This window comes from Oryctolagus cuniculus, chromosome 4 (genome assembly GCF_964237555.1).
Source record: "Oryctolagus cuniculus chromosome 4, mOryCun1.1, whole genome shotgun sequence".
Classification (NCBI taxonomy): Eukaryota; Metazoa; Chordata; class Mammalia; order Lagomorpha; family Leporidae; genus Oryctolagus; species Oryctolagus cuniculus.
Window position 1 is genome coordinate 8,839,398 of NC_091435.1, and position 17,346 is coordinate 8,856,743.

General features: G+C 43.8%; 1 protein-coding gene across 1 annotated transcript in view; it reads left to right on the forward strand.

The window, feature by feature from the left end:
• LOC100348276 (carbonyl reductase [NADPH] 1) overlaps window positions 1-17,346 on the forward strand; it is a 150,618-nt gene that overhangs the window by 73,555 nt on the left and 59,717 nt on the right. The window lies entirely within an intron of this gene.

Here is a 17,346-nt window from a genome sequence, read left to right on the forward strand (position 1 = left end):
ATACAGCATAGAAGCTCTGGGCACAGGGAGTTACTTTGTTCAGCGATCTCTACTGTGCTGTCCTTGGTCTGCCGAGCTAGCTGTCCCTGGTGAGCTTTGATATAATGCCTGAATGCCTGCTTTTACAAGGACCCGGGTCTGCTATGGGAAACGGAGGCTGCTTTTTTATTGTTTTAAAAATGGAGTCACTTTGGTTCTTCATAACATTTTGGGCATGTTAAAATTTTTCAGACTTTGAGCAGAAATTCGTGAATTGGGCAGCTTCAAACCAAAAGTAGCTTGGGTATCCTCCAAAAAGACACTAAGGGAAGCTTTTCATAGGGTGAATACAGAAACAGAACAGAGAAATTATTTTCAGCAAAAGAAAATGTGAACAAAGTATTCCCCTGGGAAGCACAAGACCAGCTGTGTTTGGCTGAGTTGAAGTCTCGCCTTTTTTTCAATTCTAGTTAGTTTTTAGTTTATTTACATAGGAACCTTGTTTAGTTTATTTATATGGGCTCTTATCGTTTACCACATCACACTTTGTAATTGCTTTGAAGTTACTTCATTTCTACAAATTGAAGACTTGTGGCAACCCTGCATCAAGTGTCCAGGAGCACCATTCTCCCATCAGCAGGGGTTCACTTTAGGTCTCTATCACATGTGATAATCCCACAATATTCTAAAGCTTTTCATTATTTTATCATGCTGATCTGTGATCTCTGCTCTGATGTTAGTATTTGTTGCAATTGTTTTGTGATATCATGCAACCTGGCAACCTTAATCAATGAATGTTATATGTATTTTTTAAGATTTTCTTTATTAATTTGAGAGGTAGAGTTACAGACAGTGAAAGAGAGAGACAGAGAGAAAGGCTTTCCATCCACTGGTTCAGTCCCCAAATGGCTGCAACAGTCAGAGCAGTGCCGATCCAAAGTCAGGAGCCAGAATCTTCTTCCGGACTCCCACATGGGTGCAGGGGCCCAAGAACTTGAGCCATCTTCCACTGCTTTCCCCGGCCATTAGCAGAGAGCTGGGTCGGAAGTGGAGCAGCCGGGACTCGAACTGGCACCCATATGGGATGCCGGCACCGCAGATGGAGGATTAACCTACTGCGACACAGCACTGGCCCCTGTATGTTTTCTTTCTTTCTTTCTTTCTTTCTTTCTTTCTTTCTTTCTTTCTTTCTTTCTTTCTTTCTTTCTTTCGACAGGCAGAGTGGACAGTGAGAGAGAGAGAGACAGAGAGAAAGGTCTTCCTTTGCTGTTGGTTCGCCCTCCAATGGCCGCCGCGGCTGCAGCCAGCTCACCGCACTGATCTGATGGCAGGAGCCAGGTGCCTCTCCTGGTCTCCCATGGGGTGCAGGGCCCAAGCACTTGGGCCATCCTCCACTGCCTCCCTGGGCCACAGCAGAGAGCTGGCCTGGAAGAGGGGCAACCGGGACAGAATCCGGCACCCCGACCGGGACTAGAACCCGGTGTGCTGGCGCCGCAAGGCGGAGGATTAGCCTCGTGAGCCGTGGCGCCGGCCCCCTATATGTATTCTAACTGCTGGCCTGATCAGCTAGCTACTCACCCATCTCTTTTCCTCTCTTTGGGCATCCCTACTCCCTGAGACACAATGACATTAGGTCAGTTAATAACCCCCCAATAGACTCTGAGTGTTCAGGTGAAGAAAGCAGTCATACATCTCTCACTTTAAATCAACAGCTGAGTGAAGAAGACCTGACAAAAGATGACACAGATCAAAACTCGGGCTCTTGGGGACCTGCACTGTGGCTTAGTAGGCTAAGCCTCAACCTACAGCGCTGGCATCCCTTAGGGGTGCCGATTCCTGTCCTGGCTGCTCCTCTTCCGATCCAGCTCTCTGCTTATGGCATGGAAAAGCAGCCTAAGGTGGCTCAAGTGCTTGGGCCCCTGCACCTGCCTGGGAGACCTGGAGGAGGCTCCTGGCTCCTGGTTTCAGATCAACCCAGCTCCAGCCACCATGGTCATTTGGGGAGTGAATCAACAGATGGAAGACCTTTCTCTACCTCTCCCTCTCTGTGTAATTCTACCTGTCAAATAAAATAAAATAAAATAAAATAAAATAAACCAAACCAAACCAAACCAAACAAAATAAAATAAAAGACTCGGCCTCTTGCACTGAAAAGTTAGCCAAGGTTCGAATGCAAAGGAAAAACTCTTGAAGGAAATTAAATGCAGTTTTCCAGTGAACACACAAATGGATGCTAAGAAGGCAAAACAGCCTCACTGCTGGTGTGGAGAAAGATGAGTGGTCCGGATAGAAGATCAGCCCCGCCGCAGCATTCTGTTAAAGCAAAGTCTAAGCCAGAGCAAAGCCTTAACTGTGCTCAAGTCTATGCAGGATAAGAGAGATGAGACAACTGCAGAAGAAACGTTTGAAGCTAGCAGAGGTTTTGTGATGAGGCTGAAGGAAAGAAGCAATCGCTGTGACCTAAAAGTACAAAATGCAGCAGCAAGTCCCGGCGTAGAAGCTGCAGCCAGCCACCCAGAAGAGCTAGCTAAGATCACCGATGAAGGCGGCTACACCAAAGAACAGAGTTTGGGTGCAGAACTAAGCAGCCTTATATTGGAAGATGCCATCTGGGACCTGCACAGCTCGAGAGGAAAAGTCAACACCGGACAACTGCTTCCAGAACTTCCAGGGAGAGGCTGGCTCGCTTGTGTGGGGCTAAGGTCAGTGGCCAAAGGTAATGCTCATTTACCACTCCGGAAAGTTCTAGGTTTTTTTTTTTTTTTTTTTTTTTTTGACAGGCAGAGTGGTTAGAGAGAGAGACAGAGAGAAAGGTCTTCCTTTGCCGTTGGTTCACCCTCCAGTGGCCGCCGCGGCCGGCGCACCACGCTGATCCGATGGCAGGAGCCAGGTGCTTCTCCTGGTCTCCCATGGGGTGCAGGGCCCAAGTACTTGGGCCATCCTCCGCTGCACTCCCTGGCCACAGCAGAGAGCCGGCCTGGAAGAGGGGCAACTGGGACAGAATCCAGCGCCCCGACCGGGACTAGAACCCGGTGTGCCGGTGCCGCAAGGTGGAGGATTAGCCTATTGAGCCGCGGGCGCCGGCCAGTTCTGGGGTTTTAAAGAATTATACTAAATCTATTCTGCCCATGTTCTATAGATGAAACAACAAAGCCTACATGGCAAGACATCTGTTTACAACGTGGTTTATTGAATATTGTTTTTAAAGATTTATTTATTCATTTGAAAGGCAAAGTTACAGAGAGGCAGAGGAGGGGAGAGAAAAGGTGCTTCATCCACTGGTTCACTCCCCAAATGGCTGCAATGACTGGAGCTGGGATGATCTGAAGCCAGGAGCCAGGAGCTTCTTTTAGGTCTCCCACATGGGTGCAGGGTCTCAAGGATTCGGGCCATCTTATACTGCTTTCCTAGGCACATTAGTGACAAAGGCAGGCAGATAGGCTCAAATTGATTCCATCTGTAAGCTGGAGACCACACCTTCATCCTGCCCCCTTTGGTGATCTTATGCCCCTACCTGCTCTCACCTGTACACCCACCTGCCAATCAGACTATGTAAACACTCCCCTTTTTAAGTGAATAAAAGGCCTGGAGCATGGTGGGCCTCTCCCTTATTGTCCAGTGCCTTTACCCATGCAGCCTCTTGGCCACCTCTCTGCCTTTGCTTTCCTGCCCATGCTAAGCTCCCTGTGGCTGCTTATAACCATAGGCCTCGCTCCGCGTGGCTCCCAGCCCGCTCTCTGCCTGGTGTGGACCCAGCTTGTGCTTCCAGACTTCCTTCTCCCCTAAATAAAGCCCTCACTTTCCTGTGCATTCCTTTCACTGAATAACTGTTTTTTTAAAAAAATTACCATGTCACCTGGTTTATTTTAAGCTGATATTCAGAATTCTTCTCTGAATAGATAGCAAGAACCCACCAAAATAATTAATATCTAAAAATTATTAATAAGGCCAGCTGATATCATTAGCAGGGAGCTGCTAGGACTTGAACTGGCACCTCATGGGATGCCAGCACTGCAGGCAGTGGCTTTTACGTCCTACACCACACTGCCAGCCCCTTTACTGAACATTTTGAGCCCACTGTTGAGAACTACTGCTTAGGAAAAAAAAAAATCCTTTCAAAACACTACTACTAATTGGCAATGGATGGGGCCGGTGCCGTGGCTCACTTGGTTAATCCTCCGCCTGCGGCACCGGCATCCTCTGTGGGCACTGGTTCTAGTCCCGGTTGCTCCTCTTCCAGTCCAGCTCTCTGCTGTGGCCCAGGAAGGCAGTGGAGGAAGGCCCAAGTGCTTGGGCTCCTGCACCCACATGGGAGCCCAGGAAGGGGTGCCTGGCTCCTGGCTTCAGATCAGCGCAGCGCCGGCCATGGCGGCCATTTGGGGAGTGAACCAATGGAAGGAAGCCCTTTCTCTCTGTGTCTGTCTCTCACTGTCTATAACTCTACCTGTCAAATAATAAAAAAAAATGGCAATGGACCTGGTCATTCAAGAGCTCTGGTTAATGTTGTTTTCGTGCTGTTCATACAACATTCTGCAGCCCATGAAATTCATATTGTTATGTCTGCTAATACAGCAGCCACGTTACAGTCAATGCATTAAGGGGTAATTGCAACTTTTTTTTTAATTGCAACTATTATTTTTTTAATTTATTTGACAGACAGAGTTAGATAGTGAGAGAGACAGAGAGAATGGTCTTCCTTCTGTTGGTTCACCCCCTAAATGGCTGCTACGGCCAGCGCTGTGCCGATGGGAAACCAGGAGCCACGTGCTTCCTCCTGGGCTCCCATGCGGGTGCAGGGCCCAAGCACTTGGGCCATCCTGCACTGCCCTCCGGGGCCACAGCAGAGTGCTAGACTGGAAGAGGAGCAGCCGGGACTAGAACCAGCGCCCATATGGGATGCCGACACTGCAAGGTGGAGGATTAACCAAGTGAGCCAAGGCACCAGCTCCCAAATTGCAACTATTATTTAAAGTATTATCATTTTCAAAACATATTTTGTAAAGTTACAGCTGCTATAGATGGTGATTCCTATGATGGGTCTGGGCAAAATAAGTTGAAATCTTCTAGAAAGATTTCCCGTTCTAGATGCCATTGAAGTGAGCTTTGGCCTGACCTGAGTCACTCTATTTTGTCTCTGATCTCTAATCACTCTGTTTGTCCTCTTTTTCTAATCAATTGCACAACTACTATGTACTCAAAAATTAGCCTTGTAAAAATGTTATTCATAAGGATTGTTTACATTAAGTGCTAGGAAAATGGGTTCAGTGCGCCCTCAGAGATAAGCGTAACCTTGCTTGTTCTGGCTTCTGTAACGAATGCTTGGCTTTGGATTAACTCCCAACAGGATGTGGTTTTTGCATTTATAAGCTTACCCTGAGCTCTGTAGGGGCTGCATGATTTGGAGAGCACATGCCCCCACCCTATCACTCCTCCCTCCCTCCCCCCTATCCCCTACTCCCCACCCAGTGCAGCCACCAGCTTTGCTGGCTTTGCTGATTCTCAGAAGTAGACTCCATAATTCAGCCATGAGACTTTGGCAGAATGTAACACCGTTAAAATCATTCCTGACTGGTGGGAGGAAGTCAGAATATCAATATTAACAGGTATTTGGAAAAATGCTGATTTCAGCCCTCACACATAACTTTGAGGAACTGAATACTTTATTGAAGGAAGTAACAGCAGAAGTGGTAGATGGGCCAGCACTGTGGCATAGTGGGCAAACCTCCGCCTACAGTGCCGGCATCCCATATGGGCGCTGGTTCAAGTCCCAGCTGCTCCTCTTCCAATCCAGCTCTCTGCTATGGCCTGGGAAGGCAGTAGAAAATGGCTCTGCACCTGCATGGGAGACCTGGAAGAAGCTCCTGGCTCCTGGCTTCGGACTGGCCCAGGTCCAGCCATTTGGGGAGTGAACTAGCAGATAGAAGACCTCTCTCTCTGTCTCTCCCTCTCTCTGTAACTCTACCTCTCAAATAAATAAATAAAATCTTTAAAGAAGAAAATTGGAATTAAAATGGGAACCTGAAGATATGGCTGAATTGCTGCAATTCTATTGGATGAGAAGTTGCTTCTTACGGATGAACCGCAAGAATGATTTCCTGACGTAGAATTACTCCTGCTGAAGATGCTATGAACATTGCTAGAATGATTACACATGATTTAGACTATTACAGAAACTTAGTTGATAAAGCAATGGCAGAACTTGGGAAGACTGAGTCCAGGTCTAAGAGAAGTTCTGCACTGGGCGAAATGCTGTCAAGCAGCACTGGATGCTACAGGGAAATCTTATTGATGTCTTAAGAAGCTGCCACACCCACTCCAATCTTCAACAAGCACCACCTCGACCAATCAGAAGTCAACAACAAGGAGGCAGGACCCTCCACCAGCAAAACCTCATGACTGGCTGAAGGCTCAGATGAATCCTTTAGTGTTTTTTTTTTTTTTTTTGATTATTTGTTTCATTGCCATAAAGTATTTTTATTTTTTAAGATTTATTTGTTTGAACCATAGAGTTAGAGAGACAGAGAGAGATTTTCCATCTGCTAGTTCACTCCCCCAAATGGCCTCAGCAGCTGGGGCTGTGCTAGGCTGAAGTCAATAGCCAGGGGCTTCTTCCATGTTTCCCAAGTGGATGCAGGGGACCATGGACTTGCGCTATCTTCCGCTGCTTTCCCAGGTGCATTAGTAGGAGCTGGACTAAAAGTGGAGCAGCTGGGACTTGAACTGGGGCCCATATGGGATGCTGGCATTGTAGGCCATGGTTTAATGAGCTGTGCCACAGTGCCCACCCCACAATAAAGTATTTTTTAAGTATGGTATATACGTTGCTTTTTTAGACGTAATGTTATTTTACATACTTAAAAGACGATAGTGTAAATATAACTTTCATAGGCACTGGGAAAACAAAATTTCATGAGACTTGTTTTGTTGTGATAATCACTATTGTGAGGGTCTGGAACTAAAATGCCTCCAAGGTATGACTATCTTAACAGATTGATAATTCAGAGAGGTCACCAAATATCAGTGCTCTTTCTTATGTTCCACATGACCATTCTTAGGGAGGTGGCTGTTCAAAATACCTTTCTGTTTTCACTTGTGGTCTTAAGATCATGGATGTAGCTCTAGGCATCCATTCTTATAAACTGTACTCAAGACAGGAATAAAGGGTGGCATTGTGGTCCTGTCCCAGCTACTCTACTTCCAACCCAGCTTCCTCCTAATGTATCCCGGGAGGCAGAAGGTGGTGTGAGTGCCTGGGCCCCTGCCAGCCGTTTGGGAGACGTGATGGAGTTTTGGGCTCGTGGCTTAAGCAAAAGCTGTTGTGGACATTTGGGGAGTGAACCAACAGATGGAAGATCTGCTTCTCTCTATCTTTCTTTATCTTTATCTCTTTCTTTACTGCTCTGCTTTTCAAGGAGATGAAAATAAATATTTTTAGAAAGGGAGAAAGGCGTGGTTGAAAGGCGAGCATTGCTTTCAAGAAGGAGGAAAATGATGTATGTTCCGATTTTCCTCATGGGAATTGACAAAGATTCTCTTCTTGATCAAACACTAGCCAGACTCCTCTGAACAAAAGCTTGTCCAATAGAAACTACAGATTTTCAGCTGGCGCCGCGGCTCACTAGGCTAATCCTCCTCTGCCTGTGGCGCCGGCACCTCGGGGTTCTAGTCCTGGTTGGGGCGCCGGATTCTGTCCCAGTTGCTCCTCTTCCAGTCTAGCTCTCTGCTGTGGCCCAGGAAGGCAGTGGAGGATGGCCCAATGGGAGCCCAGGAGAAGCATCTGGCTCCTGGCTTCGGATCGGTGCAGCCCGCCGGCCACAGCATGCCTGCTATAGCGGCCACTTGGGGGGTGAACCAATGGAAAAAGGAAGACCTTTCTCTCTGTCTCTCTCTCTCTGTCTAACTCTGTCAAAAAATAAATAAAATAAAATAAAATAAAAAGAAACTACAGCTTCTCAGCACAAATGATTTCACCCCCCATGCCTCCAAATGTAAAGACCTAATCAGTAAGAGTGGGAATTTGGTACAGTAGCTAAGAGGCCACTTCAGGTGCCAGCATCCTGCATTGGAGTGCTTGCTTTGAGCCCTGGCTCCACTCCAGAAATGTGCACTGTGGGAGGCAGCAGAAGTACTTGAGACCCTGCCACCACGTGGAAGACCCAGATGCCTCAGTCTGGCCCGACCCTGGCTGTTGTGGGCATTTGGGGAGTGACCCAGATCTAATGTAATGTGTCCACCTTTCAAATAAAATAAAAATAAATAATTAAAAAAAAACTACTTCAGCACTAACATAGTTTCTAATAACTCAGGGCTGTGTCCCTAGGATGACCCTGTTCCCTCCATTTAAGTGCCTTCCTAAGATGTTCAAAATTGCCAAAAAAAAAAAAAAAAAAAAACCCAAAAAACAAAAAACCTCATTCTAGCCAACATCTAACATTAGGCCCCTGACCACATTTTCTTAAAGCATTAACTGAAAAAGTCTTATAGATATGAATTTTTCCTCTGTCCCTTTAAGATGTGCACTTGCCTCAGGAGAGTTTTTCTCAAGGACTTTGTTAAATACAGTGGAAATTGGATCAATGTATGATTTCACAAACCGCATGCTTTGTTGCTATACAAGGAGAATTTTTCTTATGTCCAAAATGCTCAAAGAGGGAGAGATTAACAGAACCAAACCTCACGGGGAACACAACCATTATACAAGGTATGTTGACCACATAGTGAATAAGCTCCAAAATAAAGTCCAATTTCTCAATCAGTATAAAAACAGGCCAGGGCCAGCATTGTGGTGTAACTAGTCGAGCCACCGCCTGTGATGCCAGCATCCCATATGGGCACCACTTTGAGTCCTAAGTGTTCTGCTTCTTATCCAGCTCCCTGCTAATGCACCTGGGAAAGCTGCAGAGATGGTCCATGTGCTTGACCCCTACACCCACATAAGAGACTCAGATGAAGTTCCTGGCTTCTGGCTTTGCTCTGGCCCAGCCCCAGCTGTTGCAGCCATTTGGAGATTGAACCATTAGATGAAGGATCTCTCTCTCTCTCTTTGTCTCTCGGAGTGAACCATCGGATGGAGGATCTCTCTTTCTCTCTCTCTCTCTCTCTCTCTCTCTTCCTCTCTCTGTGTAACTCTGCCTTTCAAATAAATAAAGTAATTTTTTTAGAAAAGTAGGCCTTGGTGGGAAGCAAAGTCTACCTAAGGTTGGAAGTGCATCTTTATGCCAGTGGTTCTCGGGAGATGCTGGCTTGACCACCACAGTGGAGACAGTAACCACCTATGATGTCGCCCACCCCGCACACACTAGAGGGTGGAGCTAGGGGGTGCTGTAACTGACTTCACAGCTCCAGAGCCTGCTGCAGCTCTACACATGTGCAGAAGGAGCTGACAGTACAGCCTACTGTGTGCATAGTCTTAGTCTAAGGTCTCCAAATGTTGGTCAAATTCAAGTTTGTATGTATTTCAAAGTCCAGTAGTTAGGCCCGTAACTCCTGTAGGGGAGATCTGACAACATTTGAGATAACATTCCCAAGGAGAGGGTAATTTCACTCCAGGCTCTCACATCTAGGAACTAGTAAGATGTAGCACTCTTGAAGATGGCAAATACACCCTAAAACATCACCTAGCAAACCATGTGAGTATTTGGAATCATTTCAAAGGTATGTTACAGGCCTGCAAGCCATTCCTTTGAAATGCAATCATCAGAAATGACAGATCCTCTTTCAGTCTTTTTAGTAGGACAGAATTTTCATTTTGCTAATTGTCAACTACCAGACACAGCCGTTAACCAGCATTTCTACGAAGCAGCCCTCTGTAATTTTTCTGTCCCTGATTGCTCAAGCCCCACCGTTCCCCCTTTCAGGTCTCTCATTCTCCCTTTAAAATCCACCCTCTCTCCTCTACAAATAAAAATTGAGTTCAGCTTCCACTAGGCCAACTTATTATTGCAATAACACGTTGCTGATTAAAAGCTGTCCTGAACACTTTCACGGGTACATGGCTTGGTTCACCTTTGGCAGGACTGACTAAATTGTTTAGAATTACATAACTAGCAAGCATTTGGGCCGCGGTTTGAATCCAGGAGCCAAAGTCCATGCTGTACTGAGCACCTCAGATAAGCAAAAAGTGAAAGGAGAAAAGACAGTGTCAAGTGAAGTTCGTGAGCCAGGAAAGCCCCTGAGGCTTCACAATTCATAATTTAACAAAATCCTGTGCCAACATTTTCTATTTGAATCGACACCATGGACCAGTGCTCTTTAAGAAAAATAAAATAACTGCTCAAACCAGGTAAAGTGCATTAAAGGTGTGAAGGTTATTCCACAACAGATGTGATACGATTCTTTCTCCACACAGCTGCCAGGCTGGTCTCAGTACGCCGATGTCCACCACTAAGCAGTGTCAGGAACTCCCATCTTTACTCTTTGATTTTATTTTTATTTGCTTAGAACCCAGACAAGGTCCCAGGGATGGGGCCCCTCACAAACACACCACTAGAATTAAGATCCAAAATACAAAATCATTCACGTAGAGCTTAAGCGTGGGTTTAAATTCTCATGATTTTCAAGAACAAATTTTCAAAAAATATCTTCTAGTGAAATCTGTCAGTCACTTCCCCTATGATTCCTCCCTTATTCCCATGCTTATAAAGATCTTTACATGCACTAAAAATGAAATTTTTATGGTTTCATTTGTAAATCAGCTTTCTTCTCTCACTTTACAAATTACTTGGTGTATGTTGTAAATTTTTTTCTGATCATCACTTCCTTTCTCTAGACCAATTTTAGAAAATTTATTTCTTTCCTCCACTAACTGTTAATGCCACCTATATCATATACTGAATTTTCATTAATGCCTAATATTTTTAGACTGCATTTTATGGAGCATGCTTCCCCCATTGAACGACTGTCCTAAAGTAAACACAGATCAGAGTGAAGATCCTACTTCACGTCCCTCCTAGTGTTTGTGATTTGAAATATCAGGAGGCTCCCAGGCCCAGAGTTCCCTGAACAGCCTGTTCTATCTTCGATGGCTATGAGCAAATTTAATCCATCCCACTTTCTTCTTCTAATAATGCATACCCAGCTACAGAAGAAAGTAATTAATAGTGTGGAAAAAAGCCAGCCATGAACAGAGCAAACATTCACTGAGAGAAGGAAGCAATAATGTTCTTAATTACCCTGAATAGAAAAAAACCCATGAAGATACACGTTGTATAAGTCCATACGTGTAACATTTGAAACCACAAAATGGTAGAAAGGCTGAGCACATGCAAAGCCGTCAGAGGCGGGAACTGGGTCGGGGCTCCGGGAGAGTGCTTTAGTTCTACCAGAGCCACAGGGGCTCCTGGTGCGGGTGCCAAGGTCTGATCTGGACTGCAGTGGCGGAAACGCAAAACTGCACGGGATGAAACTGCGCTGGACCAAACACACCTAAGACTAGGGAGCTCCGAATAGGATGGAGGATTGTTTTGTTGTCAAATGGCTCACTGTGGTATTGTACTGCAGTTTTAAAAATTGTGAAGACAAAATGGAACTGGATAAAGCCTAAGAAATCCCTGGATTGTATTGTACTACTGCATGTGAAGCTAAACCATCTTAATAACACTAACAGCCAGAAGAGCAAGGGCCTTTCCCAGTTTAAATTCTGCTAAGCCACTGATCACAAACCTGCATTGAAATAGCAGCATTCCTGGAATCTGTCCAAAGCACTTTCCTTCAGAACCTTCTTCAAGAATGGACATGTCCGGGCCGGCGCCCGGGCTCACTAGGCTAATCCTCCGCCTGCGGCGCTGGAACCCTGTGTTCTAGTCCCAGTTGGGGCGCCGGGTTCTAGTCCTGGTTGCTCCTCTTCCAGTCCAGCTCTCTGCTGTGGCCCGGGAAGGCAGTGGAGGATGGCCCAAGTGCTTGGTCCCTGAACCCGCATGGGAAACCAGGAGGAAGCAGCACCTGGCTTCTGCTTCGGATCAGCGCAGCGCGCCAGTTGTAGAAGCCATTTGGGGGGTGAACCAATGGAAGGAAGACCTTTCACTCTCTCTCTCACTGTCTAACACTGCCTGTAAAAAAAAAAAAAAAAAAGAAGAATTTTAAAGAAGGGTCTCTGCAGAAAGATCGCAGTGCAGTTCTCCAGGTGCATTACATGTTGGTCTGAGGGAGGTGGACACAGGTGTCTTGGATTCAATGGTGGAGGTATCTGGATGAAGTGTGTGGGGTTCCAGGATAAAGTGGAGTTCTTTTTTTTTTTTTTAACTTTTATTTAATGAATATAAACTTCCAAAGTACAGCTTATGGATTACAATGGCTTCCCCCCTATAATGTCCCTGCCACCCGCAACCCTCCCCTTTCCCACTCCCTCTCCCCTTCCATTCCCATCAAGATTCTTTTTCAATTCTCTTTATATACAGAAGATCAGTTTAGCATACATTAAGTAAAGATTTCAACAGTTTGCTCCCACACAGAAACATAAAGTGAAAAATACTGTTTGAGTACTAGTTATAGCATTAAATCACAATGTACAGCACATTAAGGACAAAGATCCTACATGAGGAGTACGTGCACAGTGACTCCTGTTGTGGACTTAACAAATTGACACTCTTGTTTATGGCATCAGTAATCACCCTAGGCTCTTGTCATGAGCTGCCAAGGCTATGGAAGCCCCCTGAGTTCACCGACTCTGATCATATTTAGACAAGGCCATGGTCAAAGTGGAAGTTCTCTCCTCCCTTCAGAGAAAGGTACCTCCTTCTTTGATGACGCGTTCTTTCCACTGGGATCTCACTTGCGGAGATCTTTCATTTAGGTTTTTTTTTTTTTTTCCCCAGAGTGTCTTGGCTTTCCATGCCTGAAATACTCTCATGGGCTTTTCAGCTGGATCTGCATGCCTTAAGGGCTGATTCTGCAGCCAGAGTGCTGTTTAGGATATCTGCCATCCTATGGGTCTGCTGTGTATCTCACTTCCCATGTTGGATCGTTCTCTCCCTTTTTTATTCTATCAGCTAGTATTTGCAGACACTATTCTTGTTTATGTGATCCCTTTGGTTCTTAGTCCTATCATTATGATCAATTGTGAACAGAAATTGATCACTTTTTAGTGAGATATTAGCAGAAAATTTCCCAGGTTTGGAGAAGGACAGAGAAATCCTAGTACAGGAAGCTCATAGAACCCCTAATAAACATGACCAAAAGAGATCCTCACCACGACACGTTGTAATTAAACTCTCCACAGTGAAACATAAAGAAAAGATCCTAAAATGTGCAAGAGAGAAACGTCAGATTACTATCAGAGGATCTCCAATCAGACTCACAGCTGACTTCTCATCAGAAATCCTACAAGCTAGGAGGGAATGGCGAGATATAGCCCAGGTACTGAGAGAGAAAAACTGCCAGCCCAGAATATTATATCCTGCAAAGCTCTCATTTGTGAATGAAGGTGAAATAAAGACTTTTCATAGCAAACAGAAATTGAAAGAATTTGTCGCCACTCGTCCAGCCCTGCAAAAGATGCTTAAAGATGTGTTGCACGCAGAAACACAGAAACACGGTCATCAATATGAAAGAAGGTAAAGGAAGGAAACCTCACAGCAAAAGATCACAGGGAATTCAAAGCATATATTAGAACTTATCTTTGGCAAATGGCAGGGCAAAGTTACCACTTATCAATAGTCACATTGAACATTAATGGCCTGAACTGTCCAGTTAAAAGACACCGGTTGGCTGATTGGGTTAAGGAACAAAACCCATTTATTTGCTGCTTACAAGAAACACATCTTTCCAACAAAGATCCATACAGACTGAAAGTGAAAGGCTGGAAAAAGATATACCATGCCAACAGAAATGAAAAAAGAGTGGGCGTAGCCATGTTAATATCAGACAACATAAACTTTACCACAAAAACTGTTAAGAGAGACAAAGAGGGGCACTATATAATGATTAAGGGATCAATTCAACAGGAAGATATAACAATTACCAATGATATGAACCTAACTATAGGGCACCGGTTTATCTAAAAGATTTGTTAAGGGACTTAAAGGGAGACTTAGACCCCAATACAATAGTACTGGGGGACTTCAATACTCCACTCTCAGAAATAGACAGATCAACAGGACAGAAGATCAACAAGGAGACAGTAGATTTAAACGACACTATAACCCAAATGGATCTAACAGATATATACAGAACTTTCAATCCTACAGCTAAAGATTTTACATTCTTCTCAGCATTCTGTAGGATTGACCACATACTAGGCCATAAAGCAAGTCTCAGCAAATTCAAAGAATTAGAATCATACCATGCAGCTTCTCAGACCATAAAGGAATGAAGTTGGAAATTAGCAACTCAGGAATCCCTAGAGCATATGCAAACACATGGAGATTGAACAAGATGCTCCTGAATGAACAATGGGTCATAGAAGAAATTAAAAGAGAAATCAAAATTTTTCTGGAGGTAAATGAGGATAACAGCACAACATACCAAAACTTATGGGACGCAGCAAAAGCAGTTTTAAGAGGAAAGTTTATATCAATAGGTGTCTACATCAAGAAATTGTAAAGGCACCAAATAAATGAGCTTTCAATTCACCTCAAGGATTTAGAAAACCTACAGCAAACCAGACCAAAATCTAGTAGGAGAAGAGAAATAATTAAAATCAGAGAAGAAATCAACAGGATTGAATAAAAAAAAAATTACAAAAAATCAGCCATGCGAGGAGCTGGTTTTTTGAAAAAATAAACAAAATTGACACCCCATTGGCCCAACTAACTAAAAAAAGAAGAGAAAAGACCCAAATCAATAAAATCAGAGATGAAAAAGGAAACGTAACAACAGACACCACAGAAATAAAAAGAATCATCAGAAATCACTACAAGGACTTGTATGCCAGCAAACAGGGAAACCTATCAGAAATGGATAGATTCCTGGACACATGCAACCTACCTAAATTGAACCAGGAAGACATAGAAAACCTAAACAGACCCATAACTGAGACAGAAATTGAAACAGTAATAAAGGCCCTCCCAACAAAGAAAAGCCCTGGACCAGATGGATTCACTGCTGAATTTTACCAGACATTTAAAGAAGAACTGACTCCAATTCTTCTCAAACTATTCAGAACAATCAAAAAAGAGGGAGTCCTCCCAAATTCTTTCTATGAAGCCAGCATCACCTTAATTCCTAAGCCGGAAAAAGATGCAGCATTGAAAGAGAATTACAGACCAATATCCCTGATGAACATAGATGCAAAAATCCTCAATAAAATTCTCGCCAATAGAATGCAACAACACATCAGAAAGATCATCCACCCAGACCAAGTGGGATTTATCCCTGGTATGCAGGGATGGTTTAATGTGCGCAAAACAATCAATGTGATCCACCACATTAACAGACTGCAGAAGAAAAACCATATGATTATCTCAATAGACGCCAAGAAAGCATTTGATAAAATACAACACCCTTTCATGATGAAAACTCTAAGCAAACTGGGTTTGGAAGGAACATTCCTCAATACAATCAAAGCAATCTATGAAAAACCCACAGCCAACATCCTATTGAATGGGGAAAAGTTGGAAGCATTTCCACTGAGATCTGGTACCAGACAGGGATGCCCACTCTCACCACTGCTATTCAATATAGTTCTGGAAGTTCTAGCCAGAGCTATTAGGCAAGAAAAAGAAATTAAAGGGATACAAATTGGGAAGGAAGAACTCAAACTATCCCTCTTTGCAGATGATATGATTCTTTATTTAGGGGACCCAAAGAACTCTACTAGGAGACTATTGTAACTCATAGAAGATTTTGGCAAAGTAGCAGGGTATAAAATCAATGCACAAAAATCAACAGCCTTTGTATGCACAGGCAGTGCCACGGCTGAGGAAGAACTTCTAAAATCAATCCCATTCACAATAGCTACAAAAACAATCAAATACCTTGGAATAAACTTAACCAAGGACGTTAAAGATCTCTATGATGAAAATTACAAAACCTTAAAGAAAGAAATAGAAGAGGATACCAAAAAATGGAAAAATAGTCCATGCTCATGGATTGGAAGAATCAATATCATCAAAATGTCCATTCTCCCAAAAGCAATTTATAGATTCAATGCAATACCAATCAAGATACCGAAGACCTTCTTCTCAGATCTAGAAAAAATGATGCTGAAATTCATATGGAGGCACAGAGACCTCGAATAGCTAAAGCAATCTTGTACAACAAAAACAAAGCTGGAGGCATCACAATACCAGATTTCAGGACATACTACAGGGCAGTTGTAATCAAAACAGCATGGTACTGGTACAGAAACAGATGGATAGACCAATGGAACAGAATTGAAACACCAGAAATCAATCCAAACATCTACAGCCAACTCATATTTGATTAAGGATCCAAAACCAATCCCTGGAGTAAGGACAGTCTATTCAATAAATGGTGCTGGGAAAATTGGATTTCCACATGCAGAATCATGAAGCAAGACCCCTACCTTTCACCTTACACAAAAATTCACTCAACATGGATTAAAGACTTAAATCTATGACCTGACACCATTGGAAAAACCCTGCAAGATATAGGTACCGACAATGACTTCTTGGAAAACACCCCAGAAGCACAGGCAGTCAAAGACAAAATTAACATTGGGGATTGCATCAAATTGAGAAGTTTCTGTACTGCAAAAGAAACAGTGAGGAAAGTGAAGAGACAACCGACAGAATGGGAAAATATATTTGCAAACTATGCAACTGATAAAGGGTTGATAACCAGAATCTACAAAGAAATAAAGAAACTCCACAACATCAAAACAAACAACCCACTTAAGAGATGGGCCAAGGACCTCAATAGACATTTTTCAAAAGAGGAAATCCAAATGGCCAACAGACACATGAAAAAATGTTCAAGATCACTAGCAATCAGGGAAATGCAAATCAAAACCACAATGAGGTTTCACCTCACGCCAGTTAGAATGGCTCACATTCAGAAATCTACCAACAATAGATGATGGAGAGGATGTGGGGAAAAAGGGACACTAACCCACTGTTGGTGGGAATGCAAACTGGTTAAGCCACTATGGAAGTCAGTCTGGAGATTCCTCAGAAACCTGAATATAACCCTACCATTCAACTCAGCCATCATCCCACTATTTGGAATTTACCCAGAGGAAATTAAATTGGCAAATAAACAAGCTGTCTGCACATTAATGTTTATTGCAGCTCAATTCACAATAGCTAAGACCTGGAACCAACCCAAATGCCCATCAACAGTAGACTGGATAAAGAAATTATGGGACATATACTCTATAAAATACTATACAGCAGTCAAAAACAACGAAACCCAGTCATTTGCAACAAGATGGAGGAATCTGGAAAACATTATGCTGAGTGAATTAAGCCA